Source organism: Rhincodon typus, chromosome 30, assembly GCF_021869965.1.
Source record: "Rhincodon typus isolate 14 chromosome 30, sRhiTyp1.1, whole genome shotgun sequence".
Taxonomy (NCBI): Eukaryota; Metazoa; Chordata; class Chondrichthyes; order Orectolobiformes; family Rhincodontidae; genus Rhincodon; species Rhincodon typus.
In genome coordinates this window covers 27,762,633-27,790,631 of record NC_063361.1, presented here as the reverse complement: position 1 = coordinate 27,790,631, position 27,999 = coordinate 27,762,633, and the positions used below count along the sequence as shown (strand labels likewise).

The window sequence follows — 27,999 nt, the reverse complement described above, 5'->3', positions numbered from 1 at the left end:
CTCTACACCTGGTTATCTCAGATTCTCCAGCATCTGCAGTTCCTACTATCTCTGAGAAAGAGAGGAGTTGGGTCCAAGTTTACTTTTTTTAAAAATTAAATAAAGGCAATTATAAAGCAAAGAAAGCAGAGCTGCTAAAATGAATTGGTAACTTAGATTAAAAAGATACGTCAATAGGAGGTGTAGTGACAGATATTTAAGACGATATTTCAGAAATAGATACATTCCAACGCACAGACCTACCATTCTTAGTTAACTAAAAATGCTAAAGATATTGTCAAACTAAAAGAAAAAGCATATTGTCACGCAAAGACAGGTCACGGTCAGTAAATCAGACATAAAATAAGAAACAGCAAAGAATAACCAAAACAAGTGAAAATAAAGAGAGAAAGATAGCCAGAAATATAAAAGTAAGAGTTTCTATAAATATTTAAAGAAGAACAGAGTTAACAAAGGGAGTGTTATCCCTATAGAAAGTGACAATAGAGAATTAATAATATTGTGACAATGGCTAAACCTGGAAGGAAAAAAATATCAGAGAGAAAATGATCAGCTAACTCTCAAAATGGAAAGTAAAATTGCAGGCTACCAGAGCCAGAGGTGATGAGCTCCTCTGCAGAAAACTGGCACAGACATGAAAGGCTGAATGGCTTACTTCTGTGGAGAACCATTCTATAACACTATCTTCAAGAAATGTAGTGAATGAGCCAATCAGTAGGCATCATCCAAAAAGACATCATCTTAGACAATGCAGTGCTCTCTCAGTATTATGAATTATTAACCTAGATTGTATTTCTGTAGACTGGGATTTGAATCCAAGATCTTCTGGCTCAGAAGACAGACTGCCATCACAGAGTCAAAGCTAAGACGCTCCAATACAAACAGAAGATAGCCCGCCAGTTTCAAGAAATGTGTCAACTGGGCTAAACAGAAATACTAACAGGCAAGATGCTTTGAATTTTCCCCACAGCTAAAACAAACTTGTTTTGTATCAGAATAAATCATTTACCTTCCTACACAGCCCATGCCTAACAAATGGCTGATTTCATGGAGTTTTTATTAGCAGAAATAATTTGAATGGTTGGCTGAGATAGACATTTTTATTGCAAGATTGTGTGTTTTGGATGGACTGGGTGCAAATGCAGAACTGGAAATGCAGCCTGGAGAATTGATTTACACCTTGTACTGAATCCCAACAACTTCAACAGCAAACCAAACCGCAGGGGTTCTCTACTTCACATGCAAAACTGGTTACTACTTTAACTCGTAATGTTTTCCATCTGCTTTGCATGTTTAGAAATGTAATATAAATCTAAAATTACAGTCCTGAAACAATAATAAAACTTAATGCACAACTCTACAGATTGCTAGTAGCATTTTACACTGCGAAATGGTCAAGTCAAAGGATTTTTGTGAATCTATTACCCTGTACATTACTTTGCGTTACTTTGGCCACTATTGTCAATTTGAGGGCATTCGCATCGGATTCATAAATCTCAGCAATAACTCTCAAGACTGTAGCAAAGATGTTGAGCTTTAAAGCCAATAACTAACTACTCCTAAAAGTACAATTCATTTCTCTTCCAAAAATGTTATTTTCTGATAAATGAATAGTGGGAGACTTCCCCATCCCCTTCCCTCCTCAAACTGTCAAAATTAGGCCAAGTGAGATTAGGGAATAGAACTGAACTGTGTTACGCCGCCAATCTCCAGCTCTCTCCAGGGACAAACTATCAAAACATGCAAACACAGCAGCAGTACCTGAGTTTCTGAAAATGCAATATAGAACAACTTGGCTTAATATAGTCTTTAACATAGTAAAATGTCGTGAATAATGAGCTATAATTGAGATAATGATCAGAGTTGAAAGGACACACTAGCTATGAACGGCACAGAATCACTGCAATGAACGATATGTAATATAAGTATCACAAGACAAATCAGACCCACTCCCTCAAAGGCTGAAAAATATTACGATCTTTCAGATTCCTTTCATAGCAGCCTTTCCAGCTCCCCTTTAAATCCACACTCACTGAAGCCAGAAAGTACGCACGTTGAATCTTTTTGGGGGCGGGGGAGAGATCAGTCTTGTGTACAAGCTTGAATAACAGAAGACCTTCAGAAACAGCAGTGGACCATTCAGCCTCTTGAGTGTATACTACCAGTCAGATCATGGTTAATAGGCTCCTTTCTGTGATTTCCCTTGTATTTCCAGAAACTGCACTTGTCTGAAAGTCACGATTTTGTTTACCACCAGATTTTCCCAAATTAGTTAAAGTCTGATTAATAAGCAATTTCTTACAGAAAGTTAGAGTTTTCTTAGAAACCAAAGTAATGTGTGCCACAACGTACTTACTCCTTCTTCCTTAAATAGTAACCACACTGAGCAGACCATCAAATCAAACACATGCTGTTATTGCCAGGAAGTGAAGTTAATGAGTAGTTAAGACAAGTTACAGCCTTTAACCTAACAACTAACTAGCGCAACTACAACTGACTACATGGCTTATTTTTGGTGTCAAACTTCTAGCATTCCTATGTCTCAACCTTGGTTTTGTTGCATTCTATGCTGTACTCACAAACCATTGCCTAGGTTTAAACCACTGTACAACAGCAACAGACGGAAACAAAGTAGGCCAATCAGCCCCTTGAGCATGATCCACAATCTAGATTGTTGCTGACCATCTGGCTTGGTGCCATTTTCATGCACAGTTCACACAGTCCTTGATGTCATTACTACTCAGAAATCCATTGATCTCCACCACCAATATATTTAATAAGCTTCCACAGCCTTTGGGATGGAGACTTCCAAAGATTAATTAACCTCTGAATGAAGAATCAAGGACTTCCTATTCCTCCCAGTTCTAAATGGCTTTCTCTTTTTTCTATGTTCAGTGGTTCTAAGCCCCTGGTTATTTATCTATTTTCTTTATTCTTTAATGGGCTGTGGGTGTCACTGGCAAGGCCAGCATTTATTGAACATCTCTACTTATCCTTGAACTGAACAGCCTGCAAGGCCATTTTAGTGGGCAGTTAAGAATCAGCCACATTGATGTGGGTCTGGAATCACATGTAGGCCAGACCAGGTAAGGTTGGCAGATTTCCATCCTTAAAAGGACATTTATGAACCAGATGGGTTTTTACAGCAATTGATGATCATTTCATGGTCACCTATAGACTAGCTTATGTTTTGATAAAAATGAAAGCCTTGATTTGTTGTAAACACAACAAAAATAAAGGTAACATGATTTAAAATGTTCTCTACAAAGTTATTAAACTTTTAAACTCTAATAGTTTGGCATTCCAAACTGCATTACTTCTAAACAGAAAACTGTTGAACCATTTCTACATTTTCTGCAAAATGTTACACATCAAGTATAATTGTCTGTTCACTGCTGGTAAAATATTTAGGGTAAATGATTAAGAAAAGAATAAAATTTTCATTCATTGCTTTTTAAATCTTATTCTCTCACACTCAAGAATTACAGTACTACTGTGTATTTGCATCTTCAGGCTGTGACTGTAGGCAACTATTTGTTCCTATAATGAATATAAGACTAAGTGATGCACACTCAATGCATTATCTTGAAAACAGAAACTAGGTAATTAAATATAGAGTTGGAGATCCAACAGCAGAATATTATGCAAACAATGGAGATTCAATTCCAGAAGAATCAGAAGAACAAACCTACATATAGCACTTTCATGATCTCAGAATACCGTACAGTGCCTCACCACCGCTGCCGTACTGTTGAAATTTAGTCACTGATGTTGAACACTCAAAATAAATTTCTTTATGGAACTATAATATCACTGCTCATAATTCTTGAATCCTCTTGTTCAAGATCATTTACTGCATTCATATACTGAATGCTACTCAAATATGTCACGTTAAGCATTAGGCAATGACCATTTCCAACAAGAGAATTTAGACATATGCCCTAGATATTCAATGCTGTTGACATCACTGAATTCCCCACCATCCACATCATGGAATGACCAGAAACTTAACTGAATCATCTTTATCAATATTATAGATGCAAATAGAGGTCAGAAACTAGAAATTTTGCACCACTCAACTCAACTCCAGGCTTCTCAAAGCTTGGCCAGCATCTAAGAGCATGAGGGAATATCGTCCATTTGCCTGGATGACTGGAGCTCCAACTCTGCCATCTTAACACCATTTGGGACAAAGACGACCTCTTGATCACCTTAAACTTCCACTCCTCACATTCTCACCACACAATAGTGTGTATCACCTACAGCATGCACTGCAGTAATTTGCCAAGGATCCTTCAATAGCACTTTAAAACTTTCAATCATTATCATCCACAACAACAAAGGGAGCAGACACACAATAATATCAATACCTGCTAGCTTCACTCCAAGTCACTCGCCACCCTAACTTGAAACTTATATTGCAACTCCTCCGTTGTTATTGAGTTAAAACTCCTAGAACCCCTCTCTGACAGTAGTTGGTGTACCTATACAGTACCATGGACTGCGAGGTTCAAGAAGCTAGCTCAGCACAATGAATAAATGCTGGTCTTGCCAGGCGATGACCACATCCCATGAATAAAAAAGGCATTCAGATAATAAATCCATATCCGTGATCCTTTTTTTTTTAAAAAAAATGCACTTAATTAGACACTATACTGCATAACTGTGGCACAATGCATTTACTAGTGTTGGAAATCTGAACTAAAAATAGTAAATACTGGGAATACTCTGCAGGTCATGCAGCATATATAGAGAGAAAAAGAACTGATGGTATGTTTGCTTGTGTGCAGCCCTGAACAGAAACAAATACAGAATTTCCTGTTTTTATTTCCCAAAAATACTGCTGTAAATAATTCTAGGCTCCTCTTGTCCAGCATCATTTATTGCATTCAGTTACTTAATCTACATAATAAAAGACTCCCAGATGGGCTCCATTAAATAAGAACTTCTATTAATTTTATTTGGACAAGCAATAAGTCTTTATGCACGACAGCTCCCACGCTTAGCATAAACAGTTTTATGTAAATCTCCAAATGCATTTTGTTAAGACTGAAGGTTTACTAATTTTACACAAAACAATGCAAACCAAACCAGAGATTTGTTGGATTAAAACTACAGAGAGTTAATTCATCTTCTATTGTAGATAAAAACACTCACTCATGGTGATATCGGTATGGTTACATGGGCAGTTGTGACACCAGTAAAAAGCGATAACACGATTCAAATGCAACACAAAGCATTCTAGCGCCACCCAGCCAAAGAACACTCATACTGCAGGGACAACCTTTTAAAAACTTGGGAGCTTAAAAACAAAGAGCATTCTTATTTCCCAGTAGTGCTATGGCAATGACTTGCAATTATATAGCTATCAGATACCTCTAAAGGTTCTTGAGTAGATTTGTAGCTTGGGTTGTGGATGCTGTGGTTGGTTTGCTCGGCGAGAGAATCAACCACAGTATCAGATACCTCAAAAGTACTTTACAACTAAGTGCGCTCAATGTGACAAAATAGGAAATAAGGCAACCAATTTTCTCACAGCAAACTCTCACAAACATCACAACGATAATAATAAAATCTTTCATATAAAAAACCAGACATTGGCAGGGATATCTCCCCTGCAATGCTTCAAAATGGCATCATTAGTTCTTTTCATGTCCCCTTAGAGAGAGCAAACTAGGCCCAAGTTCAGTACCTCATTCAAAAAACAGCATCTCTGGTGGACTGCTGCACTCCATCAGTACTGCACTACATTGTCGGCCCAGACGTTTGTGCTCAAATCCTGCACTTGACTTGAACCTTCATCCTTCTGATTCAAGGAAAGAATACTACCACATTCAGCCCATTGTATTCGTGCTGGCTCTTTGAAAGAACTATTCAACTGATCCCACTCCTCTTTCCCATCAGTCCTTTTCTCTTTTTAAGTACACATCTAATTCCCTTTCAAGTTATCTTTAAATCCGTTTCCATCTCCTTTTCAAACAATGCATTTCAGGTCACAACAACTCATTGTATAAAAGAATTCCCCATCTCCCATTTTACAAAATTTTTTTTTAACTAAACCACATTCTTATTAGGATGTTTTCAAAAGTATATACTAAGAAGCTAATGACAGAAAATAAATAAAGTAATCCGAAAGTCACAACATTTAGTTCAGTATTACCGATTACCCACTTTAAACAGGAACCTCCAACAATATTTATTTCAAGACTTTAACATAATAAAGAGCCCCAAGATGCATTAAAATACAAAATTTTACAATGAACCTCAAAAGAAATACTATGCTGATGACAAAACCTTCATTAAAGATCAGTTTCATAGAATCATAGAATCTCCACAGTGTGGAAACATGCCCTTCGGCCCAATAAGTCCACACCGACCCTTGGAGCATCCCACCCAGACCCATCCCCCTGTAATACCTAATCTACAGACCCCTGAACACTATAGACAATTTAGCTTAGCCAATCCACCTAACCTGCACATCTTTGGACTGTGGGAGGAAACCGGAGCACCCAGAGGAAACCCACGCAGACACGGGGAGAATGTGCAAACTCCACACAGACAGTCACCTGAGGTGGAATTGAACCCGGGTCCCTGGCGCTGTGAGGCAGAAAAGGAGAGGTAGTGATGTTTAGGAACAGAATTCCAGAGTCTGGGAGTTTGCAGGCTGAAGGCACAGCTGCGAATAGCGGCACGATCAAAATCAAGGACACTCTATAAGCCAGAAATGGTGCAAAGTCAATGAGATGCAATACGTCAACATTATTTCACAAGGTTGGAACATCTGGGCAATTTCTGATTTTTCAGGAGCTGATTCTTTCTGGTTATGATAGGACTTTGTTAAAGTCTATTTTCTGCTGATCACATCAGTGTTAAATCAATCTATCAAACATAAATTCAAGAAGAGTGTGATCATAACCTGGGAGGTTCTTAGTTTTTTTGATGCTTCCATTTGGTGTCTCTGTGAACAATTAAGACCAGGAGGCTGGGCATTGTCAGAATGTAAATGACCTGTAGAATGAGCAAGAATAACTCTTTGACCTTCAATATATATGAAAAAATATTTCACTGATATTCCGCCTTAATTTGAACTGGGAACAGAAATCTATATTTCATTAATTTTGCAATGCGCTACAAATGGGGGCTCTAAAACCAGAGGCCAGTCTCAAAATAAGGAGTCAGTCATTTTAGGACTAAGATACGGAGAAATTTCTTCCTGATAAGGGAGGGCAGAATTGAGGTAGAAAATCAACATTAAGTATTAAATGGCAGAGCAGACTCAAAAAGGCTGAATTGCTTGCTTCTGCTTCTATGTTCTTACGGCAGTCTACTCAACCACTATAATCTTGAAAGCTAGTTGCTAACTAAACAATTGTGAGAAAGAACTATGCTACAGTTTTAGCAAGGTGAGGTCCAAGTTTGCTTTCTACACAAAAGTATTTTCTGCATCCTCAATCTTGGTGCAAGAACAATTCTGGTATTTAAAATTCCACGTCATACACACTCTGATTAATATCCCTGTGATAGAATGTCACTGAAATGACTGAAATGATAAATACATCCGTCTATCAACAAAAGTAATATCCAGCTTAATTCATAAAACATGAATTTGTGGTATGTTTGTCTTTGAGTGATGGTACTCAAGACATGTAATACTTATCTAAAACACAACAATACAATGGTTTAGATATCTGTGGCTGGCTGCATTGACAGAGAGGAGTTTCATCAGCTGTGCATTAAGTCATCAACTAGGGTTTCATAACAAGGTGGGAAAGTTAGCAATAGTTATTTCAAATCAATCTTCAATTATCTACAATAAACCCTAGTACAACAGTCAAGATGCATTGTACATTGTGAGGAAAAGCATCCAATTCCTAAAAATCTCCCATCTAAATATTACCAATGAAACATTTGGAACTGTAATGCTATTAGGAAAAAAAAACTGTTATTGTACCACAGAACTTTATATTATATAATTCCGCAATCACTTTACAAGAACTCTATACAAGATGTAACACAATGACAAAATTTGATGTCAGTACAGGACAGTGCTTGGCTTCACTCTCCTCCAATATTCCCATAGCATTCCCATCCCCTCACCCCAAATGCCCTCCAACTACCACCACCAACAGCACCACTCAAAACATGACTAAATTAATTCCAAATTCAAATGGATATGTAGAGTTGTGTAGTCTGCCTCAGTGCGATGGTAAGCTGCTGGCCTCAGTTCACCTCATCTGGAAAAAGGTGAAGAGTCCTGGAGTTGTTATGGCACAGAGGGAAGACCATTGGTCAGTCGAGCCCAAGCCTGATCTCTGTGGAGCAATTCATCAGTCCCTTAGGGTCTTGACCCTCCATCCCCATCACCCTGCAAGCCTGATTTCTTGATACAATTTCCCTCAGAAATGATTTGTCATTTCCTCTCATACCACCCTCGAAGGATGGGATTTCTAATTCACCCAAGATTCAGCAATCTGAAACAGTGCAGACTTCAGGAGAATACTGTTATTTAGCCATAATATGCCTGCAAAACAAATTATGGAAATTATGGATATTTTTTAAATTCACTGACTGAGGACACAATTTGACAGTTGATTAACAATTTCATAAAAAAAACAAGTATCGACTTAAATTCATCTAAATAGGCCAGGATTGGAGTCAGATGTAAAGAACTAAACAATCCAAACATATTTATCCACGCATATAGGTGAGGAATTGTAGAGGCAAATGAGGTTGCTTGCACTTGTGAACAATGGCCAGATTGAGTTTTTGCCTACGTTATACATATATTCAACTATGTTTGCCTAGATCATAATTTGCACTTGAACACTTGTTGACTGAGTGAATTAAGTGAACCCTCCTCTGTCTACAAGCCAGTTAAATTCCCTTGAAATAAATTTTGTTAAACAACATTAATTTTTAAGCACAGCAGTATATTAAATGTTAGTAACCTTCAATACTAGCATTCCCAAGTCTATGGACTCAACTGCCACTTCAAGAGTTCAGCACACAATCTGGCACATAATAATCAGTACCAAATTGTCAGATGAAACATTAAACCATGTCAAAGTTAATTCATCTGTTGTGTGGCACTGACAATTGTCCTTTACACATAATGAAGGCTAAGTAAAAGCAAATGCTTAATCCTTTTTTAATCTAGCATGGTTAAATGCTGGATTGAGCAACTACAACCATTTGAATTCCTGACTAATTTTCAGATGTCCAACACTCGATTTCTGAAACCAATTTAGATGAATATGAGTGAAGTATTAGCAGTCCTGAGCATGTTTTGTAGATGGAATAAGACAGTTCTTGAAATGGTATCACATGTACTAAACAGAACAAATTTTTATTATTACAGCTATAGTGACAGGCTGTCCACTTTGATCCCTACCACAATACCAAATTGAAATGTCTACCATCTACTAACACAGATATTTAGATAAGTAAAATACAAGTAAACAGTGAAAAGCATAAAGCTGCACACTGTTTAAAAATCTGTTCACACACAGGACTACACCACTGCCCTTAAAGACAACAGCAAACAGAATCAGATTACACAATTAAAATTGAATGTGTAGCAACAGGATGTTTCTGAACCTGTTACTCAAAGATTCAAGTCTCCCACCTGGGATTATTTTGGATAGAATTATCAAGAAAACAGCAACATCATTGAATATAGCCTAGCTGCAGCTCCCAGTTTTAGGAAACACTAACTATAAAGGTATAGAAGTAGGAGCCATTCAGCCCGTTGAGTCTGTCCTGCCATTCAATTAAATCATGGCTGATTGTATCATCCTCAACTCCACTTTCCTGCCTTTTGCCCATAACCCTTCATTCTTTCATGGATTAAAAATCTGTCTGTCTCAGTCTTGAATATACTTAGTGACCCAGCCTCAATAACCCTTTGCAGTAAAGAATTCCCACAGATTCACTACCATCTGAGATAAGAAATTCTTTCTCCTCTGTCTTAAATGTGCAACCCCTTACTCAGAGATTATGCCTTCTGGTCAGAGACTCATCCACAAGCATAAACAACCTTTAAGCATCCGGCCTGTTGAGACCCCAATAATCTTGCATAATCAATAATCAATAAGTTCATCTCTCATTCTTCTAAGATTGGGCGAGTAGAGGCCCAACCTACACAAACTCTTTTCACAAGACAGTCCCTCCAAACCTGGAATTAACCTCAAGACCCTTCTCTGGACTGCCTTCAATGCCAGTATATCTTTCCTTAGATAAAGGATCCAAAACTATTCACAGTATTCCTTGTGCTTTGTATAGCTTTAGCAAAACCATCCTACTTTTATACTCGATTCCCTTTGAAATAAAGGCCAATATTCCATTTGCTTTCCCTATTACCTGCTGAACTTGGATGCTAGCTTTTTGAGATTAAGTACTCCCAAATCTCTCCATTTCTTAGTTTTCTGTAGCCTTTCTCCACTTAAGTAATATTCAACTCCTCTATACTTCTTGCCAAAATGCATAACCTCACACTTTCCCAAATTACATTCCATCTGCCAAGTTTTTGCCCACTCGTTCAACTGGCCTATGCCCCTCTGTAAGTTCTCTGTCATCCCCATCACTTGCATGCACACCTACTTTTATGGCATCTGCAAACTTGGCTCTAGTGCATTCCCTTCCTCATCCGAGTCATTAATATATATTGCAAACAATTGTGGCTTCATCACCCTTCCGTGTTGCACTCCACTAGTTACAGGTTGCCGTCTGGAAAATGCCTTCCCCTTATCCCAACTTTCAGTCTGAAATTTAGCCAATCCTCTATCCGTACTAATATACTAACAGCATGGGCTCTTATCTTAGTGAGTAGCCTAATGTGTGGCACCTTATTAAACGTCTTCCAATATATTACATCTATTGCTTCCCCTTTATCCATCCTGCTTCTGCCCTTCTTAAAGAATTCTAGCAAATTTGTCATGCAGGTCTTTACCTTCATGGAACAAGGGTGACTCTGCTTGATTATATGATGGATTTCTAAATACATAGGGCAGAAATTTCAACTATTATACAAAGGTTTATTCCTATAGGTTTCTGAAACTTTTCATCTTATGCTTGATAATTTTCTACATTTAAGCAGATATCATAGAACAGTATGATGAAACGAAAATGGTTAAATAAGGCTACGCTGTTGGATTCTGTTTTGATGACCTTAATAGCATTTCTTGATGACTTTGTCCTGAAGCAAACGGGAGTCTTCAAACCACATCAAAAGCATATTTATTACAATTTTCATGTCTCCTCATCATAGCTAGGGCAGAAAACCAGGGAGAGTGCTTCCCTGGCTTCCCCAGCCAGCAATCAGTGCACGCCTGCAGGAAAGTCAACTTACTTCATTCGTAACATATCTAAAATAGGGTCACCACAACTCAAGGTACCTGCTTTACAGGTTAAGGATTTGTAAACAAGACGGCAAGAGAGACTAATGTGATCTCACCAGCTTAAAATACCAGGAATTCAATATTTTTATTTCAAAGTTTAAAAGAAATTATATTACTGAAAAGCAAAGACATGGCATTTTAGAAAAATCATTGAGTTTCAGATTAGCCTTAACACTCCATTTGATATAAGTATTCAAATTAAAATATGCACAATTAGAAGTCAAGTAAGTTTGTTACAAACGCTATGGGTTTGGGAAATAAAAATAAATCAAGCTTTTCAAACTTGTAAAAAAAAATTTCTTTTTTTTGAAACTTTTCTTTAGATATTTTTAAATAAATGAAGAGTTATCAAATCCACATTAGTCACTGTATGACTAATGAATCAGTAAATAATGAAGTCACATTGGATTCAAAACCTTCTCTTCGTTTCTCTCTCCACAGAAACTACTACTCAGGCCTGCTAAGTTTCTACAACACTTCCTGTATTTTTATTTTAGATCTCCACACATTCAGTGCTTTGCTTTTAGTTTCACAATGTTTTTAAATGAAAGCATCTACTGCCCATCCCAAATGCCCCAAGAGAATCTGGTGGTGAGATGCCTTTACATTTTTTCAGGGGTTTAAGTTAGTTCAGTTAGCTGAACAGCTGATTTCCGATGCAGAGTAGTGCCAACAGTATGGGTTAAATTCTCACACCAGTTAAGACTACTGTGAAGGACTCTCCTTCTCAACCTCTCCCTTCGCCTGAGGCGCGGTGACCCTCAAATTAAACCACCACTAGTCATTTCTCTCTAATGACAGTTTAGCTGCATGGTCTAGTATGAATGTGACAACATTACCTTTATGTACTCTATCAATTCCTTAAAACCCAACATCCTGAACCAAATAGGAGATTATGGCCTACATGGAACTTGGAAAGTCAGTTCTTAGAAAGCAATGGTTGGCACCAAAATTCTCACTGACCTAGCAACATGGGATCACACCTCCAACATAGCAAATAAGTAAATTTATGAACTAAAACAAAACCTCAAAAATATGATGCTGCCCAAGGTCGCACTGGCTATTCAGACTCTGTCTCGGCTCAGATAAGCAGAACATGGGTAAAGTATTGGAAGATTTCTGGCATTGAAAATGAATACACAGCATTGTTCCTTTGAGGGAAGTGGGACCGGGGAGTGGGGTGTAAGACGGTGAATAATAGAGAAGATAAGATGAGAGGACATGCATAAAAATAATGGAATGTTGAACTGCAACTAGCTAACTGAATTAATTCAGATTTGTAAAAAATACTTCAAAGGTCAGCTTCAAAAAGAAAACCTTAAGTTATTGGACAATTTTAAAAACCTGCAGCAAAAAACTGTTTTCTGAAATTAATGTCAATGTCTTAGGGTCTTGTTACAACTCTGATAACACATCTTCAGTTGATCACGTGTTTGAGAATATTTCTATCTGCAATGTGTGTCTATGCATAAGGTTTGTGTCATTGACTGTGTAAAATACAGTACTTCCCACCATTTTCTGTTCTTTAAATACATTTCTCCAGCAAATATGACTTACAATAATCACAAATATCTGAGAACAAATAATTGGTCTTATTAGCTGCATTTCTCTACCTGGCCCTCAGATTCTACAGGCTTTGTTCTGAGATAATTATGGAACATCACTGTAAGATGACACGATACAAGACTAGATACAGAATAAAGGATGCAGTGACGTGATTTAAAAGGCAATAATCTCAAACTGTTCCTGTGGTTATAACCATCATGTAAATGCCTCCAGCTGATTGCTCCATCCGCTTTCTTTTGTATACTAGCATTGCTCATGGCGAGTTAGACAATAGGGGTGTCATCTTCAAAGTGTGAGGGGTAAGTATGTCAGGAAGTAAATGGGTTACTTGCAAAAAGGGCTTGCTGTACATAAGATTTTAATTTGTTACTAGCTTATCTCCTACCCCATTGCTTGCAACATGAGAATGCAATGTTTTAAAACAACAGGGGTATAATCAAACGACATGTGATAGGCAGTGTTTCAGGAAGCTGAATGCAACTCTAACAGGAAAAGCAGATTGTACAAGATTTTTAATTATAAACTCAATAATTATGTAGCTATTCTCTGTAGTGTTCAGAATCCACTTTATTTGCTGGCAACAGAATCAAGAGACACAGTAACAGATAATTTATGTAGTCAGTGTAAGTTCAGGGGAACTTAGAAATCAAGAAATTTAAGGAACAGGAAAATGTTTCACCAAAGAAGTATGTTGTCTATTTTTTGAGAAAATTGATCACATGGCAACTTCTCTCTATATCCAACTCGCCCTGTTTTACCCAACATATTTAATATTCCTCCGAAACTACTTCCTCCAAAGATCTTAGATATTCATCATTGGGATGAATATCAAGTAAATTTTGTACCATGCTAAGATACTTATTACTAGGTTAAAAAAAAATTCAAGCTGCACATACAATTGCTGTTCATTATTTTCAGAAAGTTATGAGCAAGAAGCATATTAAACTTACTTTTCTAAGTTTTTGTTTATGTTATTAACTATGATCACAGTAGGGCACACAATTAACACCAAGCTAAAAAGGGGAAGCAGCTTTCAAAAATATTGGAATTGGAGAACAAATCTATCCAAGGCACACATACTTTCCTAATATGTGTTTCTGAGGAATAACACTAGCACTTACACAGTGAAGTTACAGAGATGTTTCAAAATATTCCACAGAACAAATCAGCGTTAAAGTGAGGTAGGTGGCTGTTCTTATGTCAAAGTTAAATTGATTAAGGTCAACATTGGCAGAGGTCTTGAGGCATAGCCTCTCAACCAAACACTGAATGCAGAGGAGGCAGAACAAAATAGCTCTCAACATTCCTGCCAGTCTTCCTACACCAAGCAGGAAGACATATAAAGAGAAATGAGAAAGCATCTTAGTGAAACACAAAAATTTCACTGCTTGAATGACATACTCAACATCCAACTGCCTGGTGTTCAAACAACAAGCATTTTATTTTTCATTCCACACACTCAGCAAACTCTCCCTAAAAGCCATCTCTTTGATCAAGCTTTCAGTCCACTGTCCTAATATCTATTCGAAGCTGTGTCAAATGCTCCTGCAATGTGCCTCAGGATGTTCCACTTTATTAAAATGTGCTATATAAATGCAAGTTGAAAGTGTAAAGAAGGCACAAACTCCAACATTTCATGCAAATTCTGAACATATTGATATTTTTAAGAATCAAAATCTGCAAACTGAGAACACAGGAACAAGTCCAACCGGAGAAAAATGCCATTTTTCCCGAAGATGTCTAACCCATTTCAGAGATTCAGTGTAATTACTGCTTCATGGATTTCTCATCACACATTCATCTCCTCCAACTGCACCCACATCAACCCACCTGACATACCACCCGATGTATGTTGTTCAACAATGTTTTAAAAAGAACAAAGAACTGTGGAATTTGGAAATCCGAAACAAAAACAGAAATTGCTGGAGAAACTCAACAGGTCTGGCAGCAGCTGTGGAGAAAAAGAAGAGTTAGCATTTCGGGGCCATTGACTCTTCTTCAGAACACAATACTTCTAACTATCCTAAATGAACAAGTTGAATCAGAATCAGCACAGGACGCCCCCATTTGGGTAACCCTAATCTATGTTTGGCTCTCCACAAGAGAAACCTACCTTGTCCCTCTGCCCAATAACTCCAATTTTCAAACAATTACTACATTGTCTTTTATTGCAACAATTTAATCCATGTCCTTAATTTCTGTAAATCTTAAAATACTCCTCTCATTACATATTAATTCAACTAATCGAGGAATAACTTTCCTTACCTGAACACTGTTTCACACATGCCATATCCTGCATTAGGAATTTATATTTACCCTCCTCTCACTCCTATTTTACATACAGCTAAACAGAAAGAGGGCAACTCGAAAGTATCCTTCAACAGCACTTTCCCAGCACCGCAACCTCTTAACACCCAGAACAGAAAGTTTCTCTTCAAGCAACAAAACATCCTGCCTTGGAACTATGTTGCCACTCCTTCACTGCTACTGAGTTAAAATCCTGGAATTGCCTCTCTAAACAGTACCTTGGGTCTACCTACACAGCTTGGATTATTGTGGTATAAGCAGCAGCTCACCTTCAAGAGCAATTAGGGATGGGCAACAAATGGTGATCTTCCCAGTTCGATAGTGTGGAAAGTGGCCATTCACCACCCAACAAGTCTGCACCAACGCTCCGAAGAGCATCCCACCCAGACCCAGCCCATCCCCACATTTATCATGGTTAATCCACCTAACCTGCACACCCCTGGACACAATGGGGCAATTTTGCATGGCCAATCCACCTAATCTGCACACCTTCGGGCTGTGGGAGGAAACTGGAGCACCTGGAGGAAAACCATCCAGACACAGGGAAAATGTGCAAATTCAACACAGTCATCCAAGGCTGGAATCGAACCCATGCCCCTGGCGCTGTGAGGTAGCAATACAAACCACTGAGCCACCATGCTGCCCAGAATATACACAAAAAGCAACAAACACCAATTTCCAATATGACAATCAATCAATCAGTTTGAGATTTGGTAAGTGGTATTCCTATAATCAAAAGCTTTCGATCCCCAAAGAAAGTGCACAATCCCAATCCAGCCCTAATGCAGCGTGCAATATAATCTGTGCCTATTTTCTGACTAGAGGTGCATTTTAATGATGCAACTATGATCCATGTCTGTTAAACATGGAAAAACTGTCTGGAATTAAAACTTAAAAACCCTCTGCTCAAGAAGTCATAGTTTTACAAGCACATTATCACACATTTGGGAGTCTCTAGTTAATATGATTTTCCAGCAGCTGATCAACCAAGCTTCAAAGCACATCTAATCTCAATACTTAATTAATTCACTGAAAATCCAGCAAGAGATCAAGAGTAACATAAGATTACATCATTAAAGTGCATCAACATCCCGATGAGTCACAAAATATTCTAATCACTTCATAAAGAAATAAACCTGTTACAAACCATCATTCAACACCCAAGTCTGCAATGTGAAAATTCCAGTGACATTTGAGGAGCAGGATTTTGTTCCGAAGCATTGCAACTTAAATTAAGGTAGAAAACTGCCAGACGTATGTGATTGTCCCTTTATAAGACTAAATTTGAATATGTGAATCAAAGTTGAGGAAGAAAAATATCACTGATGATAATGCAAAGCTTTTTCTCTGCTGCAAATTGCTGACCATCGGACTACATTAGCTGTGGTGCACTTACACCACCATAGCTGAAACAATGCTGCCCTAACTACTTACTGTTTTACTTTAGGTTTCTACTGCCCGAGAAACTACAACTCTTTAATCACACTTTTCAAAAAAAATCAGCACAAGTAGGCTATTCTGCTATCTCTCACTTTGTTTGAAATGCTTCACCAACTAGAAAAGGACAGTGTCGGGGTGCCTGCAAATCCCTTGTGCTCACCTTGTCCTCACTTTTCATCCCACCAGCCTCCGCATTCAGAGGATCATTCTCCACCACGTCAGAAAACTCCAACAAGACCAAACAAATCTTCCCCTCATTCCCCATTTGCACTTCGCAGGGATCATTCCCTCTGGGACACCCTAGTCTATTCCGCAACCACGAACACCACCCCTCCTCTCCACGGCACCTTCCTATTTAACCGCAGAAGGTGCAACACCTACCCCTTCACCTCCTCCATGCTCACCATCCAAGGGTCTAAACAGTCTTTCCAGGTGAAGCAGTAGTTCACCTGTACCTCCTCCAATATTGTGTATTGTATTCACTGAACCCAATGTGGCCTACTCTCCATTGGAGAAACCAAACACAGACTGAGTGACAGCTTCGTGCAACACCTCTGGTCTGTGCGCAAGCATGACCCCGACCTTCCTGTAGCCGGTTATTTTAACAGTGAAGGTCACCGGACCCGAAACGTTAACTCTGTTTTCTCCTTCACAGATGCTGCCAGACCTGCTGAGCTTTTCCAGCAACTTTGTTTTTGTTCTTGCTTTACAGCATCTGCAGTTCTTTTGGTTTTCTGAAGAAGGGTCTAGACCCAAAACGTCAGCTTTCCTGCTCCTCTGATGCTGCTTGGCCTGCTGTGTTCATCCAGCTCTACACCTTGTTATCTCAGATTCTCCAGCATCTGCAGTTCCTACTATCTCTGAACCTTTTTCTTCCCTTTCCTTTTAGCTTGTTATCATGTCTTCTCTTCCCTCCCACATCCCAGTGGGGACTGTCTGTCCTTTCAAGTCTGGCAGAGACATACCATTGTTCTGCTATTCTCACATTCTAATCTTAACCTGAACTATCAACATCTTTTCTCCATCAGCACCCGATACTCACTACACCCTCCCCCCACCCCACCAAACTACAGCATTCATGCTGTCCCCTCCACACTACACTTCAGCTCTGATGAAGAAGTGTCATCTCGACTTGAAATGTTAGGTTGCTCTCTCTCCATGAATGCTATCTGACTCGTTGAGATCTCCAGCATTTGTTATTTACAATACAGATTCCAGCATCTGCAGTCATATGTTCCTACACCTTCCATGATACTAGCTTTTGAGCTGATGCAGAAGCATCATCTTACTCTGAACGTAACTTTTGTTTCCTCATCCCCAATTTTAGAACCGCCCTGTGATGTTTTGGATATATTTATACTCATCTGATAAAAACATATATGACAACTGTCTCATGTAATATACTTAGCTTTGAATGCTAACATTAGGTTTATTATAGCAGTATCAAAAAGATGATTATGATAAAAGTTGTGACATTCTCACTTCATGTCCAAAACTTTCCCAAATCTGTAACAGCTTTTAATTTTGCTTTCTAACTTGTCCTTATAAGTGTGCCACGAAAGAGATGCACTGGCATAATGCTATTCTTGACGTATTTTTATTTTAACAAGGAAACTGGCACCATGATAGATTCACTTAGCTACACAACTATCCAGTAAAAGAGAGACACCCAAGTCAACATGGTTTGACAAATTGTGCATGGCACTTCTTGATGTGCACCTTCACATTCATCACCGCTGACCGTAAACCAGCACTGATATTTCAAATGAAACCATTTCGTCAGTCCTTAACTTGAAATACTCTTTCCAGATTAGATAATATTTATTAAGTTATTAGGAGCTTCACTTAGTTCAAGGAAACATGGTACAAAGATCTTGCCTGTCGGCTCTCTTTCACCAAAATCCCAGCAGGCAGCGCTGGACATAACTCATTAGAAAGCCCAAAATAACAGACTCAAATGCAAAATCCCTAGAGATCTGCTGGGTTAGAAATAAAATGAACACAGCACAGGCAGCAGAGTGGTTCAATAAGTCAGTGTGTCTTCCGTTCACCCCAGAAGCTGTGTCAAACTGAAGAGAAGAAAGATTTTACTTAACTTTTTAATTTGAGCAGTGCTGACATAATTCCTAAATGATACAAGTCCACAGCACAAACCTGTCCCTGTGTTTCATCTGTCAATGATACTCGCTCCCAGATTTTAATTTGTACAGTAAATTGTGATTTGTGTTTTAGAATTTATATTACCAGAAATACACTTAAACATCACGCATTTAGTATGAAGCACAATGGAGATAAAAACTCAGAATACCTGTAGTGACTCAATGGATAAATGAAGTACTCAGCATGGTGAACAAGCCAGACTTATCAGACAGATCCCAGGATTTAAACACTGTACTGTAGTGAGGGTTTGCCCTTGTGTTAGCTAGTTAGCTACAAATTGTCTCCTGCTGGGGCACCAGACAATGGGGAAATAAATAAACAATTGATTTCGTTTCTCCTTCCACTTCTACACTTGATTTAACGCCTTGTCGGAAAGTCAGCCTCAAACACTTTGCACCACACCCTCTGAACTCTGAGACTTTATGCTCCACTTCTTGGAGTAGGTTTGAACCCACTACCTCTGGCCCCCGAGGTGAAACCGAGCCCCAGTTAACACTGGAGGAGACAAAAGTGAGAGAACTGCTACTTTGAACTTGGTAGTTTGCTATAAACATTGTTTCACGGTGTTTAGACTTGACAGTGTCAGAAACCAAAGCATCTTAAAATGAACTGCATGATATTTTACTGAAGTTATTTAAAGAGCTATTTGCTGACTGATGCAGAATTCAGAGATTCTATCACCACAGCAAAGCTGAGGAAGGTTATCTGAGCAGTGTGTTACGAGGTTCTCACACATACAACTGTTGACAGAGCTCCTTCAACAAATGTACTCCTTCAGCCCTTGTTTTAACCCTTAAGTAAGAAAAACTAGCTTTCCACAGTAATTGAGCATACCATTAAATCAGCCAACACTTCAGTCAATAATAAAAACAGGAAGTTGGTGAGTGAGAAAAAACCCAGCTGAGGAGATCAGAAAGTCACAGCAAGCAGGCTTTGCAGCATTAGCCTATGTAACCCTAGGAAGCAGGAGGAATAAACAATTGACCTCTCTGCCCCTTTGGTTATGTAAATGAGAATTCTACTCTTAAGTAAATTGCAGATCCATCCTGGAAACTGCACTACCATTGACACAAGGTGAGTGAGTGTGGGTGGGGTCGTGGTCAAGAATGGATCAGTCTTCTGTGATGAGTGCACACATTCAGAACGTGTGCTGACACATTTGGAATAACTACTTGAAGCAAGGTGAAGACACCCCAGAATTAGTTCGGGAGGCTAAGCTTTGGTGTGCAGTGTGGATATGGGAACTGGTCGAGAAAGAGGATTTAAAATCAAAGGCAAAACTAATGGTACAGATTGGGGTTCTTCTTTTCATTTCATCAGACAAGTATCAAAAAGCAAACCCTAGAAAAGGCTTACATAACCTAAAACCAACGTTCCTAATTGCTCAAAATCAAGGTCGGAGCTAAGCAACTTAGGAATGTGAAATTTTCCATTTTCTTTCACAATTAACCGTCTATCAAATTCTCAGGAGCACATAGTTTTGAAACAGGCAACTTCTGAGAATGGAATTTCATTACTGTCGTTAACTATATGGGAAGCAAACCAATCACACTGTCATTCAGTGTTAGAGGAATTCTTCACAGTGAATTAACAATTCAGAACACAAAAATTAAGGAAAATCTTTTTATTTAAATATGAATTTTTCTTCAATAGTTTCCAAATTGAAATTTGTCAAGCCTGATTACGATTATATTATTTTCCAGCTATATTTTCATCACCCATCGCAGACAGCAACAGCTGAACCTCTGAATCATACACTTAAATACATTTATAACATTTTAAACAACTTCACAGCAAAATGAAATCCCTTTGTAAATTCTATTCAATGGTTAATGTAGGCAGATGAGAAAGCCTAGTGCAGACCATGTCCATAAACAATGAGCGGGAGATGGCACGTTAAAAAACCTCAATTTGATATTAATTACGTGTATTTTATCAATTCCCCATGGACTCCATGTCAAAGAATGTAGAAGCAGTAATGTTCTGTGTCATAAAGATTACTAGATTGTGACTTTAATTTGATATTTTGAAAAAACACATTTGCAGTTGATCATATAAGCCTACATAAAAGTTCCCAGGTTGCTCAACAAGCCCGCAATACTTTGTGGAAGACAAACTACAAACTGAAAGCACCATTAAACAAGAAATGAGAAAGTGCATCTATACCAGAAGTAATGGAACACTGATATGCACTATTTTCTAATGGTGTAGCAGTCAATAATAAAACAGATATTTCAAAAAGCACACAATTGTTTGACACTTTAAACTACTTGTCACACCTTAAATTATAATATTGAAATGACAATAATGGACAGAATTATATTCATACTGACCTGAAATGTTGAAAAGATTGGAAAGGACAGAACTGTATTTCTCTTGAACTATAACTGTCCATCCCTTTAGAAATCCCTTCTAACCAGATGGAACAACACTCAAAGTAACAAAGGATATACAAGAGTGATTTCAAACCAGTTACATAATCTTACAGCTTTGCTGTTTACAATGTTATCTGAACTTCTCAATGAGATTACTGTCCTGTATTCACTCTCCAAAATCAATTACAGTACTTTCTATGTAAGGTACAGAACACTTTTTAAAAGTTAGCACGTCTCGAATGTTTCTTTAAATGGTTAATTTTTTGCAATTTCATACAGATGGCATGATAATCTATTAACATTTTGTCAAATTAATCTTTATTGACATTTTGTTCACTTAAATTATGCAACTTCACCTGAAGAGTTTAAGTTGTAATGAACAGAGCTTTATAAACACATTAAAACAGGAGGGAATCACAAAAATCTACATTTACCAAGATGTACACTGTTCCATGGGGTTTGCAATTCAATTAAAACTACATCTAATTAAAATCCAGCCACCTCTCCGGTAGACTCCCGAAGATAGTAATTTGTGAAACAGTACAGTTTCAGAGCAACTAGCAGCTCTCTGAAGTGGTCATTTTTCACAGGTTCGTTTAAACAGTGAGGAGCAGTGGGCAGTTCAATCACAAAAACATCCTGTTCTCGCTCAACATCGCCAGGATAACAATCCAAGAACTTTGACCCAAAATCTTTCCTAGATAGCAGTTAGAGAGGAAAGAGGAAAAGAAATGTTGCACTTACTAGATCCTTTCACATCCTTAGAAAGTCCCAAGAAACATTCAAGCCAATGAATCACCTTTGACATGCAGTCACTATTACTTTATAAGCAAACGCGGTAGCTAATTAATGCACAGCATCACCCCACAGACAGCACCCAGATAAATGACCAAATAATCTGCATTGATCCACAATAAACACCAATGTCGGTGAGGGCACTGAGGAAACTTCCCAGCACAGCTTTGAAAAATTGAGGGATTTAGCCAGGAAGGACCTAAAGAGACAGCTAAGAGGAGCCAGGAGAGGACATGAGAAGTCTTTAGCAGGTAGGATCAAGGAAAACCCTAAAGCTTTCTACAGTTACGTCAGGAATAAAAGAATGACTAGAGTAAGATTAGGGCCGGTCAAGGACAGTAGTGGGAAGTTGTGCGTGGAGTCCGAAGAGATAGGAGAGGCGGTAAATGAATATTTTTCGTCAGTATTCATACAGAAAAAAGACAATGTTGTCGAGGAGAATACGGAGATACAGGCTATTAGACTAGACGGGATTGAGGTTCATAAAGGAGGAGGTGTTAGCAATTCTGGAAGGTGTGAAAATAGATAAGTCCCCTGGGCCGGATGGGATTTATCCTAGGATTCTCTGGGAAGCTACAGAGGAGATTGCAGAGCCTTTGGCTTTGATCTTTATGTCGTCATTGTCTACAGGAATAGTGCCAGAAGACTGGAGACTAGCAAATGTTGTCCCCTTGTTCAAGGAGGGGAGTAGAGACAACCCTGGTAATTATAGACCAGTGAGCCTTACTTCGGTTGTGGGTAAAGTGTTGGAAAGGATTATAAGAGATAGGATTTATAATCATCTAGAAAGGAATAATTTGATTAGGGATAGTCAACACGGTTTTGTGAAGGGTAGGTCATGCCTCACAAACCTTATTGAGTTCTTTGAGAAGGTGACCAAACAGGTGGATAAGGGTAAAGCGGTTGATGTGGTGTATATGGATTTCAGTAAAGCGTTTGATAAGGTTCCCCATGGTAGGCTACTGCAGAAAATACGGAGGCATGGGATTGAGGGTGATTTAGCGGTTTGGATCAGAAATTGGCCAGCTGTAAGAAGACAGAGGGTGGTGGTTGATGGGAAATGTTCATCCTGGAGTTCAGTTACTAGTGGTGTACCTCAAGGATCTGTTTTGGGGCCACTGCTGTTTGTCATTTTTATAAATGACCTGGATGAGGGCGTAGAAGGATGGGTTAGTAAATTTGCGGATGACACCAAAGTCGGTGGAGTTGTGGGTAGTGCGGAAAGATGTTGCAGGTTATAGAGGGACATAGATAAGCTACAGAGCTGGGCTGAGAGGTGGCAAATGGAGTTTAATGCGGAAAAGTGTGAGGTGATTCACTTTGGAAGAAGTAACAGGAATACAGAGTACTGGGCTAATGGTAAGATTCTTGGTAGTGTGGATGAGCAGAGAGATCTCGGTGTCCATGGGCATAGATCACTGAAAGTTGCCACCCAGGCTGATAGGGTTGTTAAGAAGGCGCACAGTGTGTTAGGTTTTATTGGTAGAGAGATTGAGTTTCGGAGCCATGAGGTCATGTTGCAGCTGTACAAAACTCTGGTGCGGCCGCACTTGGAGTATTGCGTACAGTTCTGGTCACCACATTATAGGAAGGATGTGGAAGCATTGGAAAGGGTGCAGAGGAGATTTACCAGAATGTTGCCTGGTATAGAGGGAAGGTCTTATGAGGAAAGGCTGAGGGACTTGAGGCTGTTTTCGTTAGAGAGAAGAAGGTTAAGAGGTGACTTAATAGAGACATTCAAGATGATCAGAGGATTACATAGGGTGGACAGTGGGAGCCTTTTTCCTCGGATGGTGATGGCTAGCACGAGGGGACATAGCTTTAAATTGAAGGGTGATAGATATAGGACAGATGTCAGCGGTAGGTTCTTTACTCAGAGAGTAGTAAGGGCTTGGAATGTCCTGCCTGCAAAAGTAGTAGACTCGCCAACTTTAAGGGCATTTAAATGGTCATTGGATAAACATATGGATGATAATGGAATAATGTAGGTCAGATTGTTGCACCGACCTGTGAAACCATCGAGGGCCGAAGGGCCTGTACTGCGCTGTAATGTTCTATGTTCTATGTTCTATCCAACTGATGGAGCCACAGTTTAAAAGTCCTGAAAGACAATCCCAGCAACAATGCAGCATTCCCTCACTGAAAAGGTCAGTCTAGATCACAATGTCACAATTACCATTCTGGTACACAGTCATACAAAAAATGGGGTACTACCACATCACACGTGATCTGTATGATTAAGTATCACACCAAACGTTACACTGAACTACCAGGACAATCTGAAAGACAAAAAACTGTGAAGAATACAGCTTTGCAAAAGTCTGTAGGCATGTTCTTTTCCAAATGTGTACTCTTAAAAAAATATAATGTATATATAAATATTTATGATTAAAGAAAATGAATAAAAAGTTGGCAGCCTTTATAAAAGCATAGTCCTATCTCAGACTTTATAACATAAAAACAGAACATATAAAATAAATGCAATAAGCTTTATGCATCAAAAATATTGTATTGTAACAGAAATTTTTTTTTAATAAAGTGCAGCAATTATTCTATCACATAAGATACAAGACAGTAATTTGTAAGGAGAAATGTTAACCAGATTACTGGAAAGATCTTTAAACACAAGTGCTTCTGATATAAAAATACTTGCAACTTTAAGGTTAAATTTTTCTGCTAATTATGCTTCTTTATGCATCCAAACGAATGATACACAAGGATGTCCAATGATGCTCATGACAACAGTAAATGCCATTGCCAATAACCGACTTGCAAACATAACTTCATCTCCTAAGAAATTCTATCACCAGTGTAGTTCAAGCAGAGAATCATAGAGATGCTGTGCTGATCACAAAACAGCAAACTCAGTGGGGCTCAGATGATGTTGGAAAATGCAACAAATGTTCTGCAGTTTACAATAAATTATTCCAACTAGACAATGAGTTCACAAACTTGAAATCACTCAAGGATGTCAATGATGTTACTTATCTATATTAGGTTCATAGTATGCATTTAGAAATTTTTCCAATCCTGATCCCTTCTGAAGGTACTAACCTTTGGAAGTCAGAAGTACACGAATACCAGTAGCATCTGATGCCTCAACTGAGCGGCCATTCAATATGCCAGCACAAAACACTGAACCCTGACCCACTATTTCAACACAGAGGGCATTGCACTCAATATAAACCAGACCTCACTCAACACCCAACCTACTTCCATCACGAGCCAGGACAGACTTCAAACTCTTCCCAGCCCTCGTCCAAGGGGTTAAGGTCAACTATGATGACTCACAGTCATCCTGTTTCAGCAGAAGCCAGTGATGAAACCTGCAAGTTTTGGTTCTGTGATCCAATCTTTGCACAGCAAGTAAATAACCTGGCTGGTGAATATCATCTAATCTGCAAGGTTTTTGCTTGTTTGTTAACCAGTGAGCCCATGTTGGTGAGTGTGCCTTTGACCATCAGGTGAAAACATAGTGACAATCCAGTTGCCACTTAAGGTACTAACTCTCACCGCCCAAAACATGGGTTAAAAACAACTTCAACAAGGCATCAGGCAGTGACTGGCAAAGTGCTGACTACCTTCAGGGGAAGCAAACACAGGTTACTTCAGAATTCATCTCTTCATGGGCAGTTTCTCAGAATGACTCATTTCCACTCTGGTTGGATGGGATCAGAGATGTCTGATGAATTCAAAATGCCATCAGCAGATTCTGGCATAGGTGGGGTAAATAGTGCTTGAAAAGTCAGATAGATGACTTGTTTCAAGATTTGTGTGCATCCTCTGAAACCTGGACTTTGACTTCGTATGTTCCCGATGAAATCTCTCAATGTATTCACTGCCTTGTCTTGTGCCTTCCCTGTCATGACGGAGTCCAAATGGGGCAGTTGCTTCAGGAGTCTGGTGTCAGGTATACAAACAATAGATCCTGTCCGGTGGAGCTGGTTTTGAGTACTACATGCCTCAATGCTAAGCGAGTTGACTTGAGAAGGACACTACAGTTTCACCTTTTCATAGAATCATAGAATCCCTACAGTGTGGAAACAGACCCTTCGGCCCGACAAGTCCACATTGACCCTCAGAACATCCCACCCAGACCCATTCCCCCTATAACCCACCTAATCTACACATCCCTGAACACCATGGGCAATTTAGCACGGCCAATCCACCTAGCCTGCACATCTTTGGACTGTGGGAGGAAACCGGAGCACCTGGAGGAAACCCATACAGACACAGGGAGAATGTGCAAACTCAACCCAGCCCGAGGGTGGAATCGAACCCAGGTCCCTGGCGCTGTGAGGCAGCAGTGCTAACCACTGTGCCCGTGTGAAATCTGCACGACAAGATATCCAGAAAAATTTTTTTCATTGCAGTCACTAGCAAAATGCAGGAAAAGTGGCAGCCAATTTGTGCATTGCAAGATCCCACAAACAGCATTCTATTGTGGGTAGATCATCCTTTTTTTTTAAAATGATGTTGATTGAAGAATAGTTACTGACCATCCTAGGACACCAGGGAGAACGTTTAAAGCCTAACTGAAGGGGCCGACGGGGTATTGGTTTAATATTGTGATGTGAACGATGGCACCTGTGACAATGCAGCACTCCCTCAGCACTGCACTGGGAGGGTCAGCCTAGATTTCACCGTTGAAATCCTGGGGTGGGATATTGGGCCTAAAACCTTCAGGTTCAGAGAACAGAACTTAAAAGAGGGGAGAAGAAAACAGATGCAAAATAGTGGAAACACACAGACATTCACGATTAACCATGCAAATACTTCAGAGGAAACCGCCAAATAAAAAGTAAAACTACCTCATGGGTTAGACACCTTGTTTTTGCCTCAAACTATAAATATTTTCAACAAGATGATTGTGAAAACAAATATTTTTGCAGCTAAAATCCACTGGGAAATTCAAAACCAGAGCTAATTGCTGATAAACCAAATTAACTTTTAAAAAGGAAGAGACCATCCTCCTCCAGACCCACTGGAACAGTTTCTGGGGAGCTGCTGTTACCTTTGATAAACTTTCACAGGCAGGATTTAAATTTCTCCCTGGCTACTCCTAGGCCCCGCCTGGGACACCCTGCAGCCCCGCCTCTCGATTTGCCTCTTCCCCGCCTCTCGGTGGGTGCCGGCTGGGCTGCCCGGCCCGAGGAAGCCCCGCTCACGGGAAAGTTGAGAGGGGAACGCCGGCAGCCTCGGTTCCCAACCCGGCACCGAACCAGATACCAGCCCAACCCCCCTTCCCCTGCTCCGTGCCTGCCTGCGAGCCCCAACCCCAGGGGTTTGTTCAAACTCACTGTCTGCAGCCGGCAGGCGCCTGCGACTCAGATCCGGCGGCTCCTCACAGACGCTTCAGGACAACCTGGGACCGACCGTCCGCCCGCCCGCTGGAGCTGGCACCGCTGGGTCCTAGTGCCCAACCCCCTCAGCCTGCCCACCCGCCCGCCCGCTGGAGCTGGCACCGCTGGGTCCTAGTGCCCAACCCCCACAGCCTGCCCGCCCGCCGGAGCTGGCACCGCTGGGTCCTAGTGCCCAACCCCCTCCACCTGCCCACCCGCCCGCCGGCCGGAGCTGGCACCGCTGGGTCCTAGTGCCCAACCCCCTCCGCCTGCCCGCCCACCAGAGCTGGCACCACTGGGTCCTGGTGCCCAAACCCCTCCACCTGCCCGCCCACCAGAGCTGGCACCGCTGGGTCCTAGTGCCCAACCCCCTCCACCTGCCCGCCCACCAGAGCTGGCAACACTGGGTCCTAGTGCCCAACCCCGCCTGCCAGAGCTGGCACTGCTGGGTCCTAGTGCCCACCAGCCCGCACACCAGAACTGGCACGTGGGTCCTAGTGCCTGGCGGAGCTGACACCACGGTCCTACTGCCCACCCACCACCAGTTTTAGTGCCCACCTGAGCAGGTACCAGAGTCCTACTGCCTGCCAGAACTGGCACCACTGGGACCTAGTGCCC

At 40.0% G+C, this 27,999-nt stretch overlaps 1 protein-coding gene across 3 annotated transcripts in view; it reads right to left on the bottom strand.

Annotated features, from left to right (window-relative positions):
- The window catches only part of raraa (retinoic acid receptor, alpha a), a 348,546-nt gene extending 321,108 nt beyond the window's left edge, over positions 1-27,438 (bottom strand). For all 3 annotated transcript variants that reach the window (XM_048614479.1, XM_048614478.1, XM_048614481.1), the window contains exon 1: positions 27,340-27,438. The gene's annotated coding sequence lies outside the window, so the exon portion shown is untranslated. The remainder of the gene's footprint in view (positions 1-27,339) is intronic.
- Positions 27,439-27,999: the final 561 nt, after the last annotated feature.